The sequence below is a fragment of the Armigeres subalbatus genome, chromosome 2 (genome assembly GCF_024139115.2).
Source record: "Armigeres subalbatus isolate Guangzhou_Male chromosome 2, GZ_Asu_2, whole genome shotgun sequence".
Classification (NCBI taxonomy): Eukaryota; Metazoa; Arthropoda; class Insecta; order Diptera; family Culicidae; genus Armigeres; species Armigeres subalbatus.
Window position 1 is genome coordinate 235,518,729 of NC_085140.1, and position 17,094 is coordinate 235,535,822.

Below are 17,094 nucleotides of genomic sequence, written 5' to 3' on the forward strand. Positions count from 1 at the left end.
AGCGGTGTAAAAAATACAAATCATTAAAATTTAATGATTAAATATTAAACGCAAAGCGCATCTAAGGGCCGATGCCCACGTAGCGTCTTTTCAACTCAGCGTTAAAAAGACGTAGGTGCGCATCGAGAAAAATCGATAACGCAGCGTCGGTCGCAACGCCGATGCATATCTGCATTATTTGACCATCTTAGCCTTAGATCCTATATCCATACATAAATAAACGAAAAAACAGGTTGCGATTCAGTCTTAATTTCCACAAAAAAAAATTTGGATAGGAAAAATGGAAAAATATTTTTAAAAAAAATTGTTTTTACAATAATCCAAGAAAAAATCTGAAGAAGAAAAATTCATAAGAATTTTTTTGTGGATATTCAGGAAAAATCAAGTAAAGAAATTTCCTGTAAAAACATTGACATTACTTCATACAATCCTGATACAGTGCTGGCATTCAGATTTTTTTTGAACAATTCTCTCTGAAAAATTTTGCTTGGAAATTTTGCTACAAATTAGTAATGAAATTTTTTCCTTAAAACTCCGAAAAAAATTCCATGTGAATTCTGTCTGAAAATTAAAAACAGTCCTGTGGGAAATACATATAATTTTCGGTGGAAAAACATTCTAATGAATTTCTTCGACAAGTTCTTCCGAATCTTCACCAGAAATTCTTCTTCATTTACAAAAGAAGTTTTTCGAACATTTTAAAGAGTGCACTTCAAAATGTTCAGTTTCCAGTTAGCATTGCGAACAAAGGCATAGGATTGCCAATCCGGAGATGACGAGTTCGATTCTCGTTCCTGTCTAGGATGTTTTCGGGTGGGAAACATTCTCGACACCCTAGGTATAGTGTATCCATCGTACTTGCTACACAAGATATATAATCGTGCAATGGCTGACATAGGGTATCTGTTCCATTATTAATAACATGCTCCTATATCAATAAAATTCGCAAAACAGGCAATTTAGGCTCAATTTGTGTAGTGTTTTGTTGTTATCCGGCGTGCTCACTGCTGAAAAAATCACAAAAGTCTAGAGAAAAAAAGAGATAAAACAATTTGCGCACCGATTCTTTGTTTTCGAATGGTATTGATTTGGGTACATGGTATGAATTCAAGGAGCAGTTTCCCTATAAAAACTTTCAATTTATAACTGAGGAAATGCTAATAGTTGAAAAGCAGACCAACTTCCAGTTGGAATATGGAGCCAATGTCACACAAAACACTTTGATATTTCCGTTGATTTTTTTTTTCAATTATGGAATTTTGAAATGAAAATTTTTCGGAATACATTTTTACGCTCTTTGTGAGTTCTATCACATTTTTTTTTAAATTTTCCAAGTATTTTTTTTTATTCGAGGCATTATTTAGAATTTCCACGGAAGAGTCTATGGATTACCTTCAAAAAATTCTTTGGATTTTCAAACAATAAATCTTTAGAATTCTCAAGGTTCATGTTTTTTGAATTTGAACCAGAAATCATTTCAAAATTTCATCGGGAATTCATTCTTCTTCGGGATGTCATTTTGATTTCTTTGTAGGTTCAGCTAAACATTGCTTTAAATTTTTACCATGCAAAGATGTACATGATTTAGAAAGTTTAAGGAATTTTCACATCAGAAATTCTTTAAAATTTTGATTTAATTTTTTAAGGAATTCCTACTGAAAATGCTTCAAAAGTACAACCTTCACAAGTACTACAAAAGTACAATTTTTTCGTTATTTCCACTTGTAAAAACATCGGAATTTCCTCGGGAAATTCATTATTTGTGATTCAGATGAACTTTTTTTCGATTTTCTACAGGAAAATCTTAGGAATTGCCATCGCAAATATTTTGGCATATTCCGAATAATTTCTTTTGGAAATAAAAAAAAACTGCTGAAAATTTCTAAGAATTTCTTTTGGAAAACGAAAAAAAAAATTCCATTGGAAATTTAGGAGAATTTACTTTGAAGATTCATTAAAATTGTCCAGGATTTTGGAAAAAATCTTTAGAGATTTTGTAAAAAAGTAAGCTGGATTTTTTATACTTGAAATTCTTCGGAATTTGATGTTTATTGGAATTTTCATCGTAAATATGCATTTCGGATCCTTCTACGGATTCTTCTAGTTCTTAAAAATTTCTACCGACCATTTTTCGGAACTCTTCCACAGAATTTCGGAAAAAATGTCGTTGAAATTCTAAAGATTTTCCGGGGAGACTCCGAAAAATTTCTTATCAATATTCCCTTGCAACTCCAGAATAATTATTCTTGAAAATTAAGAAGATCTTGGAATTTAAAATTAATCCAAGCAATAAATGTAGACAATAATTTAGGCTTAAGAAGCCTAGTTTTTATGATATTGAATAATTATCATAATTGATCGAAAAAAATAATAATGCACCTAAATGTTCTAAATGCACAAAATTCAAGTAGTGCGCATGAAAAAGGTTATGACATAGAGAAGCTTGCATTTAAAAAATCAACATGAAATTCTAAATAAAATGCTTTTAAATTAATAAAAGGGTCTTAGAACTGAGGAGATTCCTGCGATATGAAAAAAGTGGCAGTGTTCCAGAAAAAAACTCTCCAATTCCTAAAATAATCTAGGCTAAAAAATAGTGTTATAATAATTGAATTCTAAAACAAATCTCAACCCTTTCAGGAATGAAGGGTCATATATGCCCAGCGTTTTAGATTGTCTATAAAATCACAAAAGAAAGCTAGGCTACCATTTTCTTAAGTAAAATTGTTCATCTAGATATTGGCTTTACAGAAAAAATATGGGAGCTCAAATTTGACTGACCATGAAAACTCAGATATCCAAAACCTTGGGAAGATTTCGATTCTAAGAGCGTGTAAATAAAGTTTAAATGTTTGAATCATTCTAAACAGATGGGTGGTCAGATAAGATGAGTCATCCTGAAGGTTAAGCCAGTGATTAATATTCAGGAACACGAGATGCTCAAGGTACTTCAAAATGCTCTCAAGTTCAACCCACGAATCTACCAGATCAATCAAGACATTTGCAATGTTCTCATCATCGGTATATATCCAATCCGATGAAATAAGCATATGACCCTAATTTCCATTAACATGAGATCCAAGAGACAAGGTTCCCAAAATTGTCTTGAGTCAACAGCAAGTTGCGCAATGACTATGAGGTATGTTCGCAAACTGTTTTTGTAGGGCCTTAGAAGCACTGGGTTCACGGACTTGAATGATCAAGTAGTTCCAGGACGTTTTGTATAAACTAAAAAGTCTGTAGTAGCTTGTATAAATAATAATTGAAGTCATATCAACCCAATGGACCTACTGGGATATTATATCATACATCATTCATGAGTTGGTTAATTGGATAAATCGAATGGTCCGAACTCCAAAATAATAATTTGTCTATAATACATCCATTTCTCTATGAGTCGCTTATGAAAGGACCATTGACTGAAGCATATTCGAGATGTGGAATAGAAGTTCCTTGGAAAATTATTCCAAAGAACCATCAGAGTGACCGAGAAAATATTTTTAGTATGGCATCATTTGCTTCCGCGAGTCTATATCAAAATAAAATTTCAATGAAGAATTAGAAATTTTGAGAGATGAGCCAGCTCTGGATTTAAAATCTCTTTAGTAGAGAAAAAATAGAAAATTTCCATAATAAAATAGGAAATTGCCAATAAAGAACAATAATACACACAACAATAATAAATTAGCAAAGCAAAAATTGCAATTATGAAACAAGAATTTTCCATAAAGAAATCAAAATGTTCAACGGAAAAATACAAAATTTTCATGAATAAAGCAATATTAGCAATGAACAATTAAAAAAAAAATTATAATTATTTATTTCTAATATTGATGATTCTGAAAACAATACTGAAATTTCTACAGGAATGCTACTCAAAAGAAACAACAGTAGGAGGTTTCATTTGCATCTCTAATATTACATATTAACTTTGTGATTCTCCGATAAACCTTTCATTGTATAAGTTCAGTTCAGATGCTTCGCTGAGGTTAATATCTTAAGAATTTCCAGTAGCTCCAGAGCTATGGAAGGTCCCAAATACTCTAAGGAATCTATAGGGATATTCAGTGATGAACTTTATAGTTATTAAAAAAAAAACACTAATCAAAAAATTAAAAATAAAATTAAAATTAAAAAAATTAAGAAGAAATTCTAGAAGAGTTCTAGATATCCTAATACTTGATACACATTACAACATGATAACATAATCAAAATTTTCGACTTCATGAAAATTTATAATTTCCATGCTGGGTTTAGTTTAATTTTGAATCAATTGAAATTGTCCATCTTCAAAATTGATCGGATTAACCATATAATTTAGTAACATAAGGTTTTTTTTTAAATTTTTGTACTTGAAAAAAACCACGTGGTCATAGGGGGGGAGGGGGGGTCTGCCAAATGACCACGATAAGCCACATGGGGGGAGGGGGGGTTGAAAATCTTCAAAAATATGACCACGTGGTTTCTGGATGGCCCCCTGTCCAGCAAATCTCCTGCAGCGCCACGACGTCGAAGTTCTAGCGACTTGCAGTTCCATGTTCCAAGCTTCCAATCGTGATCCTGTATTCGTCGCCTAGGTCTTTGCCGATTATATCGAGTCGCATTATCTCTTATATTGCTCGTAATTATTGGTTTTCCAGACGGCTTATTGGGCCTGCGCAAACCTCCTGTCTCATCGGAGACCCGTCGTGTCAGGTCTGTTTTGTGTCCCACCTGATACCAGGACTTGGGCTTGTGCACTTTGAGCGGCATACGGTCGCTTTGGTGGGGCCTACTTGCAGTTTTTTATAGGAATTTAACAGGGCCCACAGTCAAACCCCACCACATCCTAGGCAAGCCCCACAACTCGCAGATGGCATGGAGAGGGATCGTCAAGCCCTTGGACATAGATCATGCTGCCAAAGTTTCATGTTGGAGTTGATTTTTCGAAATTTGGCGCGATTACTAATCTGATTGGATCTCCACTCCATATAGTTCGTAAATTCACAAAAGTAGCCAAAGCCTTCTTATCCGTGCTACTATGTCGATCTTGGTTCCGCCGTCCGACGCTGCCCAGATATTGAAATTTTATGACGTTCTCCACTGCTTTTGCCCGGCTACCGTAAATTTTGAGGGGTTGTTCATATTGATATCCAACGATTTGGTCTTTCTGCCGTTGATGGTGAATTCCTCCGCAGAGGGTTCGGCCAGGTCGTTTAGCTTACTCTGCATATCAGAGCGCCTTAAATGCTCCATAGTAATAGGCTGCCAGATCAACCCACGGTCAATCGCACCCACCATGATTTCGTCAATTACGATGAGGAATAGTAGCTGCGTTATGCAGGCCTCTCTATTTATTTATCATCAGACTAAGGCCGGAGTGGCCTGTGCTGCACATAAAAGACTTCTCCATTCAGCTCGGTCCATGGCTGCACTTCGCCAACCACGCAGTCTGCGGAGGGTCCGCAAGTCGTCCTCCACCTGATCGATCCACCTTGCCCGCTGTGCACCTCGCCTTCTTGTTCCCGTCGGATCGTTGTCGAAAACCATTTTCACCGGATTACTGTCCGACATTCTGGCTACGTGCCCTGCCCACCGCAGTCTTCCGATTTTCGCGGTGTGAACGATGGATGGTTCTCCCAACAGCTGATGCAACTCGTGGTTCATTCGCCTCCTCCACGTACCGTCCGCCATCTGCACCCCACCATAGATGGTACGCAACACTTTCCTTTCAAAAACTCCCAGTGCGCGTTGGTCCTCCACGAGCATCGTCCAGGTCTCGTGTGTCCGTAGAGAACTACCGGTCTTATAAGCGTTTTGTAGATAGACAGTTTGGTACGGCGGCGAACTCTATTCGATCGGAGCGTCTTGCGGAGTCCAAAGTACGTACGATTTCCAGCCACTATGCGTCTCCGAATTTCTCTGCTGGTATCGTTATCGGCGGTCACCAGTGAGCCCAAGTACACGAATTCTTCAACCACCTCGATTTCGTCACCACCGATAGAAACTCGTGGTGGGTGGCTCACATTGACCTCTCTTGAGCCTCTTCCTATCATGTACTTCGTCTTCGACGTGTTGATGACTAGTCCAATCCGTTTAGCTTCGCTTTTCAGTCTGATGTAGGCTTCCTCCATCCTCTCAAAGTTACGTGCCATGATATCAATGTCGTCGGCGAAACCAAATAACTGGACGAACTTCGTGAAAATCGTACCACTCGTGTCAATCCCTGCCCTTTGTATTACTCCCTCCAAAGCGATGTTAAATAGCAGACACGAAAGACCATCACCTTGCCGTAACCCTCTACGCGTTTCGAAGGGACTTGAGAATGCCCCTGAAACTCGAACTACGCACTACGCAGGCCTCTCTAAAGGAATTTTTTAAAACTTCGTACCAGAGATGCATCCTGAACAGAACATGAGCCAAGAGCGTGCCTGGTATTCTTAGTTTTGAACTTGAAGTCTGCACTGGGTTGGTACACATGCAAAAACGATCATTGTAACGAAGACTCCCTAGATTTGAAACTATGATAAACATACGAGCATGCTTGATTTTTATCCGTTAGATGCCTACGTGTTGAATTACTAGACCAAAAATGTGTAGCATGCCGTCGCGAATTTGTTTTTTTAGGATACAAGCTGCTATGTTAGGTCAGTGCTCTTGAACAGTGTGCTATGTTTAGAAAGTTTTGAACACGAACACGCGTTCTCGTGTTCAGAATGCATCTCTGCTTCGTACTGCGCTTCGATGAGGCCAACGATTTTGTTCAAAACTCCCTTACGCGTAAGGGCGTACCACATATTTGCGTGGTTCAGATGATCGAAAGCATTTTCGTAGTCAATAAATACCAAAAAGAGGCACTCTTGGAATAAGTTGACCTGCTCCAGGATGATACTCTGGTTCATACATGACCTTCCGGGCGGAATCCTGCTGTCGTCGGAGAGTCGTATCTATTTTCTCCTGTATCCGATTTAGGATAACTTTGCACAGTACTTTTAGAGCAATACAAAGTGACGTAATGTCGCAATTATCACACACAGTGAGATCCTCTTTTTTAGGACCATCACTAAGACGCCCTGCATTCAGTCGGACAAAAAGTCGCGGTTTCCCAGATATTAGTTGATAGTTGATGCAGATAGCAGTGGGTCAGCTTTAAGCATCTCTGCTGAAATGCAATCTATCTTGTTGGATTTCATGCTTCGGATGGCTGCTTTAATATCCAGCAATGATGGAACATTCGCGGGTAATGTATCGCATCCGGCGGCCGAGATGTTGATGGCCATATGCCGAGATGTTGATGGTCGGTCGGGCGTCAAAACTTGAAGGAGTTGTTCAAAGTGCTCGAAACAACATTTAAGTTGATCGATTGGGTCGGTGAGTAACTGACCTGTCCCATCTTCTACCGGCATCCTCGGAATCATCCTTGAATCACTGTAACCAGTGGTGTGTCTGTCGTTTCGAGATGTGTGAGATTTTCGCGTTTTTATTCCGTGTAATAAATATATGTTATACAAAACCAAGAAGAAATTTGAATATGCGCTAAGCATCACAACCACCCATCACCCACCGGAAAGGATGCAGCCACACCACACATTGTTCCGCTATTCACCACCAGTGATAGGATCACGGAAAACTGGACGGCCATTGGGGGGTGGCGTAGAAGGCGCCATGATAAGCAAAAGGCTTGGAGGGGAAGTTTGCTTGGTCGAGGGTTCTGAAAGGATATGCGCCATTGCTTCGAATCATTTCCAAAGCGATATCCAAGCACGACAGACGTATGAAAAAACAACCAGTTTTAATAATCAAGTAGAAGGAAGTAAGGTGAAGACTTGTGAGACAGTGGAAGCTGTGAAGCTAAAGAAATCATCCAGGTAAAAACCCTCGACCAGAACTCCAACCCCCTCCAAAACTAAGACGCTACTTACTTTCCCCCAATATGCTCGCAGGAAAAGAGGTTCAACGTCGGAGCTGCCCGTGATTGTTCCGGTTGAACCAGCCAGATAACGTGTAGTGACCAGTTGCCGTCTCGACATTACGTACCAGGATCCGGAAGCTGTCCCGAAAGCGGTCCGAACGTCCAATAAGGATCAGCCCCGGCATAACGTCCCCCAATTGTTCGTGAACGCCGCCATTTTATTCGGAGCTTCGCGACGCCGTCAATTTCGTCCGCGTATAGCTCGGTGGAGGAGGACAGGCGGCTGAACATCGTCGTGGAGTCGGAAGCAGTACGGAGGCGAACGTAGGAAGAACGGCCTAGAGGTCAGCGGACCGGAGAAGGGGCCCCGCCAACAAGAGAAGAGTAGTGAGAAGGTGAAGAAGGTAGGAGATAGCCGAATAAGGAAGTGGGAGAAGTGAAGGTACCTGTGTGCTGAATAAAGTAGGTGAAGTTGCTAACGGTATTCAGGTGTTTTCTTGGTCGCGAGAGAATCAAGCGCGTATGCCGACCCTGAGGTTTTGAGGAGGGAGTCTCATGTGTGCCGTAGTGAGGGCTGCCCCATTAGTTACACCACTCAGGCATCATGAGGTTTATGGTCAGTAATTTCAGCTTTCGTCGACACCCACGCTGACCCACGCTCGCTTGTTGCGTTTGCAGCAGCGTTAAGCTTTCTTCTCTAGAGCCGAATAACGTTGATGGGACTCGTAGGGGAAAAGTGGGTAAAACCGACACCTTAAGCAACTTCACAGTTTCCCAATCTATGAAGCAATTTTCCGGTATAGAAATTTCATACAACCATACTTTGGCTCTTCATGCATCAGTCCATGAGGTCTCACGACCATATTTCTTGATAGAATTTGATTTATGATAAAAACGCGAACAGTCCATCTTCCAGCCCAAACAACTGGGGTGCGGGTAAGATCGACACCACATGTGGTTAAAACCGACACATCAAGTCGTTATGGAATCGAACATCAGAACAATTCTAAATGATGTTACAATACAATTGAAAATGTTCAACAACATTCATTTTGATATTTGTGTATGAAATTCATGTTTAGGGGTCACTCATAAACGATGGTTGAACAAAATTTTATATATTTAAAATCATCACCACATATCATATTTTATTTAGTTTATTTAGTGGGTCGGGTGAAAAATATATAGTGTATAAGAATGTTAATAACAAATTTACTAACTACTGTAAATATTGACCTATACTTAAATTTCACTTATTTTAAAAAGTTGTTTATAACGGCGATTTAAAATAAATGCGTTTGGTGCAGTTATGACAAGAAATGAAAATGACTAGTTCCGTAGATGACAAGCTACATGTTTAATGGGGTGAAAATGGATCACGAAAGAACAACACTAGAGAACGGATTGAATGTATCTAAAAGCAAAATAAGCCTAAAAATACGGTTATTCTTTGAGCGCAGCTGTTATCCGACCTGCAGGGTTTTCTTGATGACTCAATATTACCCCCTAGACCTATTGTCACGCCCAATGATGATATGGTATGTAATCAGTCTATGATTAAGTTATATTCCCCGGCGTCTTGTTTTCCAATATGTACTTGAATTATATTATGCGAATGATGAGACTAATAAAACAGAGGTATTTTGTGATTCGATGGCAGGTGTCGAATTTACCCCAACTGATAACATAATAATGATGAGATACATGTGGATGTTTATAATGAGAAAAGTTAACTATTTTTCCACAACATACACAAAATGATGTTGAATTATGGATCAGAGATGGATTAAATACTGAAAATCAACAAATTATTGTCGTGAAACCCGGATAAAAAAATACAGTACTTTGTATGGTTTAATTCATTGAAATACTATTGATTCTATGGTATACAGTACAGGCTATTGTACATCTAATGTAGATTTTGAAAAGTTGAAAAACACCTCTATTGTACTTACATTAAACGCACAACAAATTCAAATGTTACCAATACATTTTATTATATTTTAATTGTTTGCTTGTGTTAATAAAAAAACAGAACACAATTTAGAAATAATTCTATTTGGTGGATCAAAAATCAGTTGTTAAAATAAAAGTAATTTGATCATTGAAATATTTATCATTTCGAAACAAAAATTGAAAACAATTAAATAACAACAGCTTTCATTGTGAGAAAAGTTATTCAATTAAAAAAAAAAAATTTCTTTCGAATATTATTATTAAAATAATGAATGTTCATATTACATATTAACAATCGATGATGAAAAAATATTTGAAAAAACTTTTTATTTTAACTCGGTAAAAAACTAGTTTATTATGAGCGTGTATGTTTTGTTTACGGTCAGTGTACAGTGACTATAATAACAGTGTCGTCAAGTGTCAGAATTGGAACAGAATCGTCTGTCAGTTCTATACAAATGCGCGTTCCAAACGAGCAGGAGACCTGTCAAACGTGGCACATGACGTTACTCTTCTTGTAGGACTCTAGGTCAGTGAAAAAGCCGAAATTGTCAACTGCTACGGTGCAGAAAGTGTCGGAAGCGCAGGAAGTATCTGTTTCGTTGCTGTTGGATGCGGATAAACGGTGGATCATTGGCCACTGTGCCGTGTAATTATGGTGAGGATCTACTGTTTAAACTCCCGAGATTTTACGCGCTGCGGGAGAAATATTTTGATAACTTTCCGGGTGTTCTTGATTTTTACCAGCATTTTCCTTTTTTAAAACTTAACATTTTTATCTGTCTATAAACTATCAACATTTTCCTTTTTTCACAAAGCAACAGTTATGAACTTGATATAATTTCATTTTTTCGTTTATTTACTCAGTCGATATGAAAGATTCCAGCGACCAATCTAGTCTGGCGAGGCGTGTGCGAAACCGCTGCGAAATCAGTTAATAAACACACCACATTGATTCCAGTCGTGAAACAACGGAAGGTCCCAGATATACGGACCGGACTTCGTCCTTCGTTTGAAGCCAAGACATTAACACATCTGCTTCATCGCCAGTGCCAGCCGAACTGAAGAAGATCCTGATTATAGAATAATACCAGATAAAGACTTGGCTCGAGTTTGTTAGAAATCGTAAGTATTGTGGGTTATATCGGATGTCAAGTTAATAAATTGTTTTAATTTAATCTTGCTATATTACAGAACATCGAAATGCATGTAGTTCTATAGCGTGTAGTGTAGTTCATGTTATTGACGGGGAGTAATCCCCTCCCAAGATCTGCAGCACTACATTGGCGCAAACAAGTACAACTGTTCAACACCGAGGGTGCTGTGCAAGAATCTCGTCCGCGTTCAGATAGACCAGTAGAATCACAAGGTAGATATCTCCAGAAACATGTAGTGGAAATTAGGTCGGCGTCAGTGGCGTGATTTTCTACATTCGTAGAAAGTCAACCTGACATCAATTCAGGAAAATATGAAATCCATTTAAAATTCGCAAATTGCAAATAGCATTTGCTAAGACAAAAGATTATTATATTATCTGTGTGCTCAGTTTTAAATCAGTTTAAAATAAATTAAAATTTAATTAGAGACAATTGAAAAAATAATTAAAATACCATTAAAACTAAATTTAAGTTATATTAAAATTATGCTAACAGAAATATATCAAAATTAAATTATGAATAATTAAAATTAAATATTTTCCATGTATCAATAAAATAAATTGTAAAACATAAAATTGTGTTGTATTTCTATTGTAGTATTGGAGTAAATATAATTATAAATCTTATTGTATTTCTGTAGTAAAACAATAGGAAAAAGTATGAGGAAACATTTGAAACACATTGTTTTCTATTGTTTTGTCCCTAGAAATCATCCCATTGAAGAACCGTAAAAACAATTGTTTTGCTCTGAATTTAGTATGGAAAATTTTCGAATTTTTTATTGTAAAGATACATAACAACCCCCATTTTTTATTGTAAAAGTCCCATTTACCATTAATTTTATCGTGGAAAACCATTATTTCTTATGTGATTTTATTGTCAGAATTACATTATATTCAATGGTAATTATTGTGTTTCAAATGGTGTTGTAACAATAAAATTGATAATATTTTAATGATACTTTTTATCCGGGAAGCTTATACACTGATGCCAAAATTTTACATAACTCATCTCCTCAATGGTGATCAATGCTAATTGTCTGTTCATTATGATTCTTACACGTCTCCACCAGTTACAAAATGACAAGAAATATAAGAAATCAAACGTTTATTCAAAGTGTGTCGAAATTCTGTCCGATAATCACTTGAAATCAGAGATTTGAAGTGGTGTCGGTTTTACCCGCAGTGTCGGTTTTACCCATAATTCCCCTACTAGGCTCTTATGTTTGTTGCCCGCTCTATCGCAGTCTTTGCTTCTCTATACTTCTCAATCTTTACGCTAGGCTGCATATGTAATCCACTCCTTCCGCTGAGTGCGCAGCTCACCCAGGTTCTCGCTTGTTTCGATAAGGGCATTTAGATGGCCGTCCACTGCTCTTCTGCCACCTTCCGGAACATACACTGTGCGAGTTCCAAATGTTGGGTACCGTAGATGCTTCCTCCGAAACAGACAAAGAAAAATGGTCGATGGTTGACCCTTTGGCATTGCATTATTTTGCTAAACTCTATCGTTCAAGTGTTTGTTCACACGTCCTTGATTGAGCATGAGCATGATTGACCGCCCACGGTTGCTACTTCGTTATTGCCAGGTCAGCTGTAATTAGACAGAGAACCAACAGATGAAGTTTGGGACTAACATCATATTCAATGTGTAAGAACTGGTGACCCAAAAATAATCAATACCAGCGCCGGCCGTGTCCGAATGCAGGTCAATTAAGGAATAGGTAGGAAAAGGTTGACATGATACTCGCTATGATAAAAGCCGTAGAGTCATCTGCACTTCCACGAGAAATCATTGGGATGTTGGATATATGGGGTAGGAATTGTGGCAGGGTTCGTTTTGGTAAACGGTATGCCGTGTATAGTGTGTAGTTTGATTGATTTTAAATAAACACATTCGAACGAACACTAATTATTTTAATTATCGACCGAACTAAGCAGAACAAAAATTTTGATGACCGGCCGATTTCCTCTACTTACTGACCGCACTCGACACAAATTTGTACTTTCTGATTAATTTACTCAATCATACAAAGGAAAACAAAATTTCGATTACCAGCCAATCGTTCAGCTGACTGAGGAAAACACGGCCAGACTCGATACAAATGTTTACTTTCTCCACGACCTCGATTAGTCACTTATTTACAAAAAGTAGAAGAACGACTAATTGAAGAAAGCAAAAAATCACTCAATAATAGAAAGGAATGTAAATTTTTTTTATATTTCGTAATTGTTTGCCCCTACACATACTCTGCGGAACTGCTGCGAAATTTAGGAGAATTGAATCCTTTGTAACTGAACAAGCACATGCGGATCTAAGTAAAACGTTCTATACAACATAGATATCAACACAAACAGCATTTCAAAGCATCTTCACTTCATGCTACGAACCCATCTCCCCTGTGTTACACGTTTCAAGGTTTGTACGTTTCCAGCTACTAAAAGGCATTCTACATATACTCACTAACATATCGTTACATGGTTCATTAAAAGAAATCATCTCCCGCTGGTGCCACCGTGTCTTCAAAAAGCAATTTTATCGCTATGAAAAGAATCCATATGTAGGAGGAAGCTATTCCCAGCAGTAAAGTGTGTCCTTGGATGGGGGCCGGCGCGCTGCGATGGGGCGTCTTCCATACTGAATTTTCACACTGTTGAATTTAATTCCACTCGTTCATCCTACCGCGCACGGAGGGCGGCGAGTGGAGCATATGATACGGGCACACACTGTTCCAGGATGGGACCCCACGGAGCTAATGGGCGGCATTCATTGGGCCTGTCTTGTGCCGACGACTTTACCTTGCCTACCCGACCGGATGCGATGGCGCGGCGACGTGACGGTGTGCTCCATCTCGAAGGAATTCCACCAGAAACAGTAACAGAAGCGGAAAAAGAGTTGGAAAGTAGTTTATTTGTTGCCGCATGCTTTCCGCTCGTTTGAAATAACGTGCTAAGGGACCCACTTTTTTGCGAATTATTATTACTTCTCGTTCGGGGAATTTTCTTCGGCGGCGAAGGGGATAATTTTAAATGGGGGTTCACTTTAAAGCTCATTTGGATTAGTGGGTTTATGAGGGGACTAACTAACCGGAAAACTTTGGTCATGATTAACTTAGAGAGACGTGTGAATTAACGATTAAGCGTTGGGATTATCGCCTTTTTTAGTTCATTTGTGGAAGGTCAATTCATAGAAAATTTGAGCAACCATTATCATCGCCATATGATTAAATAATGCACCGACATACTTAACAGTTTTTTTTTTTGAAAATTACTAAAAGTAGGGTGTTAATATGTCAACCGAAAGGCTCCCTGCTTTTGAGATAAAAAGTGAAAATCGCATTATAGTTCGTTTATTGTAGTTATAATTGTAATTTATCAGCCACACCACACCAGGAGCCTTCACCGTTAACATGCGCTAGCCCGTAGAGTGCACCGGTTTTTAGCCACAAGCAGACGCTAGGCTTAACCAGTCCCACAAGTGTCTGATACATTAAGGGAGCGTCCACAAATTACGTAACACTTAGGGGGAGAGGGGGATGGTCAAAGTGTGACGATCCATACAAAATTTTCAGATGTTTCATACAAAAAGTGTGACATAGGTTGAAAATGTTCAATTTTTGCGTTACGTAATTAATGGATCTTTCCAGAAAATATAATTGACAGGAAAGAGAAAGACAGTGGAGAAGATTTGCGTTTGCTGAAACGAGACAAATGGAATAATTATGATTAGTAATTCCGCACGGAGGGATACTGATTGGCTCCATGAATCCATAAATGTTCAATTCCTTGCCTTTTTGCCGACCAACATCTGTAACTCCGTCTATGCTGACCTTTTTGTTCATTTTCTTCAATTGCCGCTCATCTGTAATCAAAAATAAAAGAGGGGCCTCCACCATTGGCCCCGCAATATTTTTTTATTGTCAGACTAAGGCCGGAGTGGCCTGTGCAGTGCATAAAAGTCTTCTCAAATCAGCTCGGTCCATGGCTGCACGTCGCCAACCACGTAGTTTGCGGAGGGACTGCAAACCGTCCTCCACTTGATCGCTCCACCTTGCTCACTGTGCACCTCACCTTCTTGTACCCGTCGGATCGTTGTTGAGAACCATTTCCATCGGATTACTGTCCGACATTCTGGCCACGTGCCCGGCCTACCGCAGTCTTCAAATTTTCGCGGTGTGAACTATGGATGGCTCTTCCAGCAGCTGATGCCACTCGTGGTTCATTCGCCTCCTCCACGTACCGTCCGCCATCTGGACCTCACCATAGATGGTACGCAGCACTTTCCTTTCGAAAACTCCCAGTGCGCGTTGATCCTCCACGAGCATCGTCCAGGTTTCGTGCCCGTTGAGAACTACCGGTCTAATAAGCGTTTTGTAGATAGTCAGTTTGTGTATGGCAGCGAACTATACTCGATCGGAGCGTTTTGCGGAGTCCAAAGTGCGTACGATTTCCTGCCATGATCCGTCTCCGAATTTCTCTCCTCGTTATCGGAGGTCACCAGTGAGGCCAAGTACACGAATTCTTCTACCACCTCGATTTCGTCACCACCAATACAATCGAGGTGGGTGGCTTACATTGTCCTCTCTTGAGCCTCTTCCTATCATGTACTTCGTCTTCGACGTGTTGATGACTAGTCCAATCCGCTTAGCTTTGCCTTTCAGTCTGATGCAGGCTTCCTCCATCTTCTCAAAGTTTTGTGCCTTAATATCAATGTCGTCAGCAAAACCAAGTAACTGGACAGACTTCGTAAAAATCGTACCACTCGTGTCAATCACTGCCCTTCGAATCACTCCCTCCAGAGCGATGTTGAATAGCAGACACGAAAGACCATCACCTTGTCGTAACCCTCTGCACGTTTCAAAAGACTCGAGAATGCCCCTGAAACTCGAACTACGCACATCAATCGTTGCCTTGTTCGACCGTATCAGTTTATCCGGAAATCCGTTTCATATGTGGCTTTGAAGTCGATAAATAGATGATGTGTGGGCACGTTATATTCGCGGCATTTCTGCAATACCTGACGTACGGCGAACACCTGGTCTGTGGTAGAGCGTTCACCCATAAACACCAAATGGCCTGACACCAATACATATATCGATATGACCGATATTGAAAGCAAAATATCGATACAAAAATATCGGTTATCGAAACAAATATATCAATATTCTAATATATCGGAAATATCGGAACGTCCCTAAATTCAAGGTAGGAGGTTTACATAATTCTAAAATGGAAACGAACCTCCCTAAATTATACAATACTTTATTTGCAATGATAACATAACAGTCGAGAATCATCAGCAAACTTTTAAATAAACTCTTGACTCCAGTATAGTTCGTATATGAATGAAAAACTCCATATCAGCGCTAACTACTCCAACTACTTATATATTGTGGCTTCATGAGGCCAACACTGCAGTGCATTTGTAATTGAGCAAATGAAAATTGGCATTGACAGTCATGCTACCCCCTGGAACCACCCACTCGCCCAGAATAACAGCCAGCGCGAGGAAGTTCATTGCTCGTTGATTGCAACTAATTCTCCCGGACAAAAATGCTCATAATTCTGACAAAAATTCACGTGAGCGAATAATCCGTTTTTACAATTATGTACCTACATTTGTGGAAATGATCATTTACTGGCAGGAAAAGCTTTCTTCAATCTTTTCTATTCCCAAAAGCTTTACACATCAAGTGTTATCGAAAATATCCAAATGCTTATTAGGTACATTCCGCTGACTCAGTCCTTTTCAATAGACACAATAAATCAAATTTAAATTGCCATCATATAAATTGAATAATATTTTTTTATTGTATTATATCTCAAAACTGTATTTAAGGTTATTGATACTGATAGCGATGGATGAAAAACATTATAGTAACTACATAAAAAATATGATAATACATATCAAAACGAAATTCTGTTATGTTTTGTCTCGGGCTTCCTATGTTGTCCCTCCTAGAAAGTGGGCCAACTGTGGCATCGTTGTGCTAGGTTTCGTGCAATATTCAGTGATCCGTAGTATGGGAAATGGATGTGTCTATTTTATAATTCATTCAAACCCCAAACTTCCCCTCGACCAAACAACCAA

General features: G+C 38.9%; 1 protein-coding gene and 1 long non-coding RNA gene across 7 annotated transcripts in view; both read left to right on the top strand.

Annotated features, from left to right (window-relative positions):
- The window catches only part of LOC134211909 (mucin-2), a 358,556-nt gene that overhangs the window by 227,939 nt on the left and 113,523 nt on the right, over positions 1 to 17,094 (top strand). The gene's annotated exons all lie outside the window — the stretch shown is intronic.
- Positions 10,389 to 11,471, top strand: LOC134211912 (uncharacterized). The gene is made up of 3 exons (XR_009979149.1): positions 10,389 to 10,505; positions 10,715 to 10,972; positions 11,042 to 11,471. It is a non-coding gene; the product is annotated as an uncharacterized LOC134211912 (long non-coding RNA).